This window comes from Galeopterus variegatus, unplaced genomic scaffold (genome assembly GCF_000696425.1).
Source record: "Galeopterus variegatus unplaced genomic scaffold, G_variegatus-3.0.2 Scaffold2201, whole genome shotgun sequence".
NCBI classification, from domain to species: Eukaryota; Metazoa; Chordata; class Mammalia; order Dermoptera; family Cynocephalidae; genus Galeopterus; species Galeopterus variegatus.
The window spans coordinates 178,154-183,638 of NW_007728312.1; positions in this window are offsets into that span (position 1 = coordinate 178,154).

The following is a 5,485-nucleotide window of genomic DNA, read 5'->3' on the forward strand; positions in this document are numbered from 1 at the left end:
GTGCGTCTGCGCCCCGCCCCGCTGAGTGCCTGCCCCTCCTCCTCCCAGGCTGGTCACCCTCCTTCCGGGACGGGAGCCAGTGGGAGAGGTGGGGGAAGAAGGGTCAGGACATTCATTAAATGCAGTATTTCTTATAATAGCAATTAATTGTAAATAATCTAAATGGCCATCAATAGAGAAAGGATTAAACTAAGTAGGGTGCATTTACTTTATGAAATACTATTCAACCCTAGTATAAAATTAAAAAGTGTGAAGTAGCTCTATATACACGCCAAACTGAAAATTGAAAATAACCCCAAATAAGAACTTGAGTGAAAATGCAGATTAGAGAATAATACATATGATTACCTTAATGGAAAGTGTTTCTTGTAAATACGCGCACACACACACGAGGGTACTTCAGAGTTTGTGGAAAACAGAATTAAATTATAGGAGTCTTTCCATGAACTTTGTGAAGATCCCTTCCTGTGCGGGGGGGTCGGGGGGGCGGTATTTGTCCACAGCAAACTAAGTTATTAGCTCTAGAGGGATGGAGTATGTGTAGTGAGGAAGGATACACTCCTTTTTTCAGTATATATTCTATATTGTTTGTTTTACAGTGAGAATATATTTATATATGGTTAGTGTATTTTTTACCAGTTTTGATTTAGACGTGTGTGTGTGTGTATTTTCTAAGGAATTCAAATGAGAATTCTGATGAATATTGTTCAGATTTTCCAAAGCTGGGAGTCATAATTCACTTATAAGGTCCAAAAACAGAATTATAAACTTAAAAATACAGCACATTTTATAGGTGAGATCCTCACATACTTTTGGTGACCGCATTAATAGAAATAGTAGTTTCTGTACTAGAGTGAATAATTGTCTCTTTTTGGTTTGGTCAAACTGTACCTGGGCATCACATGTGAGGATGGTTGTTAATTCACTGAGATGGACATGAATGATGAACATGTCTTCATTTATTTTTTCTCTGCTGCTTGTCCTTTCTTTATGTAGATGTAAGTTTCTGACCTATATTAAGTTCCTTCTCCCTAAGAACTTTTTTTTTTTTTTTTTTTTTTTAAAGATGACCAGTAAGGGGGAACTTAACCCTTGATTTGGTGTTGTCAGTACCACGCTCAGCCAGTGAGCCAACCGGCCATCCCTATGTGGGATCCGAACCCGGGGCCTTGGTGTTATCAGCACCGCACTCTCCCGAGTGAGCCACGGGCCGGCCCAAAAGCGTTGCTTTGGGACAGATACTTTTTTTTTTTCCTTTTTGTCTTTTTTCGTGTCCGGCAACGGATCGCAACCCTCAGTGTTGCGCCCGTACCGGACCGGGACTGGCAACGGGATCACAACCCTCGGTGTTGCAGTGTTGCGCCCCGCACCTCGCTCAGCCAGTGAGCGGCCGGTCTGTATGTGGGATTCGAACCCTCAGCGGGAGCGCCGCCACGCTCCCAAGCGGCACACTGTAGCAGTGCGCCACCGGGCCGGCCCCTAAGAACTTTTTAATATTTCTTGCAGGGCAGGTCTGCTGGAAATGAATCTCAGTTCTTATTTTTCTGAGAATTATTTTTTCTTCATGTTTGAAGGATAATTTCAGTGGTCATAAATGCCTAGACTGGTGTTTCTTCTTCTTTCAATATTTAACTATTTCACTCTATTCTCTTTTTGTTTGCATGGTTTCTGATGAATAGTCCACTGTAATTCTTATCCTTGTTCCTCTGTAGGTAAGGTGGTTTTGTTGTTGTTGTTGTTTTGTTTGTTTGTTTAAATATTTTTATTTTATTTCTGTAGTTTGAATATGATATGCCTAGGTGTAGACTCTTTTTTTTTTTACTCCTGCTTGGTATTTTTTGAAATTCCTCTATCTGTGGTTTGGTCTCTGTCATTCTGTCATTAATTTTGGAAAATTCTCAGCCATTAGTATTTCAAATATTTCTTCTGCTCCAATTCACTCTTTTTCTGGTATTCCAACTACACATATGTTATACCTTTTGAAATCATTCCACAGTTTTTAAGTGTTCTGGGTTTTTTGTTTGTTCATTTCATTTTTTTTTTTACTTTTTGCATTTCAGTTTTGAAGTTCCTATCTATCTTCAAGCTCCCTGATTTTTTCCTCGACTGTGTAGTCTACTGATGAGTCTATCAAGAGCATTCTTCATTTCTGTTTCAGTGTTTTTGATTTCTAGCATTTCCTTTTGATTCTATATTTATGCTTACATTACCCATTGTTCTTGAATGTTGTCTACATCATTTAATAGAGCTGTTAACAAATTAATCACAGTTTTTTCAAATTTCTTGTCTGATAATCCACATCTGCATTATATCTGAGTCTGGTTCTGATGCTTGCTTTGTATTCTCAGACTGTGCTTTTTCATACCTTTCAGCATGCCTTGTAGTTCTGTGTTGAAAGCTATATATTTGGGTAATAGGAACAGAGGTAAATAGATCTTTGGTGTAAGAAGTTTTATGTTATGCTGGTTAGGATTTGGGCTGTGCTTAGTGTTTGCTATAGCTGTAAGTGTAGTGTAGACACTAAATTCCTCTAGTGTCCTTGTTTTTGTCTCCCCTCTTACTTTTGGCTTTCCTAAGTACGCCCAGAAAGTCTGCATCTTGTAGCTCTTTTAAATGTTATCTACTGTTATTATTACTGGAGCTTTTTTTAGCATGGTGGTAAAATGTGGAGGAGAGGAAGTGTTCTATAATCTTGTGATTAAATTCCAGTCTTTTGCGAGCCTGTGTCCCTGGGATGTGACCTTCACAAGTTTTTTTAGCTTCTTTCTCTCCCTTACATGAGACTGGAAACCTAGAGGGAGTTGGAATAGGAGAAATGCCTTTCCCTCAGCTGGGATAAAGTTCTGGTAAAGCCTTTTCCACTGTGAAGTAGGCCTTTGTTATGAAGAAGGATCTGGGGGTATTTCACAATAGTACAGCTAGTTCCGTTGGGTTGTTCCCACTGCCAGAGCCATGAGGGGATCTTTCTGCGATCTTCACTGGGAGAATCTGGTGGGGTTCCTGGAGGAAAAGCCTAAGAAAGTGTGGGATTCCCCCCCCCCCAAGACTTCAGGTCCCCAGGGGTTTCTCACTCACACAATATTCCACACTTAGTCTCCAGCAATTCATCAAAATTACCATTTAGTGTTCTTACCTGTTTAAGTCTCTAGCAGTTTTTGCTCTATGCAAGAAAAGATGGACTGACTCTCCGAAATTGCCTTTTGTCTGGAGTTTGCTCTGTGACCTCAGTTCTTTGATGGATCTAAGAAAAGCCATTTATTCTCAGTTTGTTCAGTTTTTTCTGGTTATAAGCACAGTAGCAATAACTGCCCAGCTCTTTACATGTCAAAGCTGAAACTGGAAGTCTGGTTATGGGTTTTAACAGGGTTGCTAAAGACCAGTGAACATATAGCTTTTGTCTTCTTTTTAGCTGAATGTCAGATCTGGGAATAAAATTGCCCTTAAATCCCCAGCTGCTCCATAAATATTAGCTCTTTTCGCTCCCAGGTACAGGAAATTTATGTGGCTCCCTGAACCTTACATCTCAGCCCCACAATTCTTAACCTGGAGTACAAATTAGAATTCAGATCTCCTGAATCAAAATTTGTAGTGATGAAGTCTGAGTTGAATTAACCGATGAGGAAAAAGTCATCTCTGTCATCACCACTACCACCACAAGGCAGTGCATGATACTACTAGAATCTACAGTTTACATTAGTTGCCTAATGATTGGTAGGTACTTTTTAGACTAGAGTGACCAGTTTCTGAGCTCTGAAAGTACTTCCTAAAGGGAGATTGCATAGTAGAGCATGGAGTGCCCTGGCTTCAGAGCCAGGCAGTCCAAAGTTTGAATACAGAATTTGCTACTATTTGTGTAACTTTGGTAAAGGTACTTAATGTCTTTATAACCCAGTTTCTTCATCCTTAAAAGGGGGCTGGTAATAACTATTCCACGGGATTCTTGTGCATAATAACTGAGAAAACTGTCTGATATTCTGTACTACCTGCATATTATTAGGTCTTTTTAGTTCTTTTTAAAATTCTGATCTGTTCACATAATGGGATGGGCTGGGAAAAGTAGGAAAGAAAAGATGAGAACTCCATGGTGGTTTTTAGAGGTCATAATTGCTAAGATGTTGTCACTGTGTTCTTTGTTGCTGTAACCTCAGTGCTTTATATACTGTGTTGCTTACCATAACCTCTTACTAAAAGAACATCATTTTGGCATAGATGTGCCTCCCTCCTCCTTGTAAGTCTCTTTGGTCTAGGGGTAATCCATCTCTTTGGTACTCTTTGGTTCAGGAAGGGGTAGTGGGTGATCAAACTCCATTCAGTGAGACATTAGGTGAAGACTGCAGAAGGACTTCTGATGAAATGTCCTCATTCATAAGAAAAGGGCATCAGAAATGATTATCTCTTCTTCTTCCTCAGGAAGTTGCTTTACTCCTGGAATTGTTGCAGCCATCAGGCTACCAGCCTTAGGATGGAAGTTGATATTGTGAATTACAAAAGAAAGACATGGAAAAAAGCTAAGTCCTTAGCTGAATTAAACAACAATCAAGGCTGCCCTATTTGAACTTCCAATCTGTGGATTGTTGGGGACCTGAAGCCCCACACCCCTTCTTGTGAGACCGCTCCTCCTTGACAATCTGCTCAGATGGCTGTGCTTTACATGATAACTGCCTTGAAATCTGTTTATTGCCAGAAACTGATTGCTCCTGGCTATGCAAGTTAATTTGCAAGTGACCTTTTATCCTTCTCTAGAAACTGTTTAACCATAAACATTCTGGGCGGCAACCTTTACTTTGAATGTCCTGTCTTTGTCTCTCCTCAAGATATTATCATATCTTTACATTCCAGACCCTTTGCAGCATGCCTGCTTTCTCCTATATAAGATGTAACCTAAGAATCAATAAATGAAACTTGATCAGAATACTGTCTTGTCTCCCATCTCTCACCTCTCTTGTTCCATACCATTCCCACTCCCCCCTCCAGGGTCTGCATTGAATATCCCACGGGTCGGGACATTTTTGGTGCCCAAACGTGGGGCCTGAGATACGGAGGATCCCGTGAGGAAGAAGGCACGGAGAAAAAAGGGGCGGCTGCCCGAAATTAAGGAACCTTGGCTTCGCAGGAACCTGCTGCATTGTTACTGAGTTTAGTGATTGTGTCTGAATATGGGGCAAGAATTAAGCCGTCATGAAATGTATGTAAGGCAATTACAAAAGGCACTCAAGACGCAAGTGGTAAAGGTTAAGACAAGTGATTTGTTGATTTTGTTAGAAACTTGTGTCCATGGTTCCCAGAGGAAGGAACTACTAGTTATAAAAGGTGGTCTCAAGTTGGAGACGCTTTACAAGATTTCTATGAGACTTAAAGGCCTGGAAAAGGCTCCCTGCTAAAGGGGACTCAGGCACTTCCCTTACTGGGGTTAAACAAGAGCCGAGGCAGAGGAAGAACAATGGAAAATTCCCCGTCTAAGAATAGGAGCCTATATATTGATGTT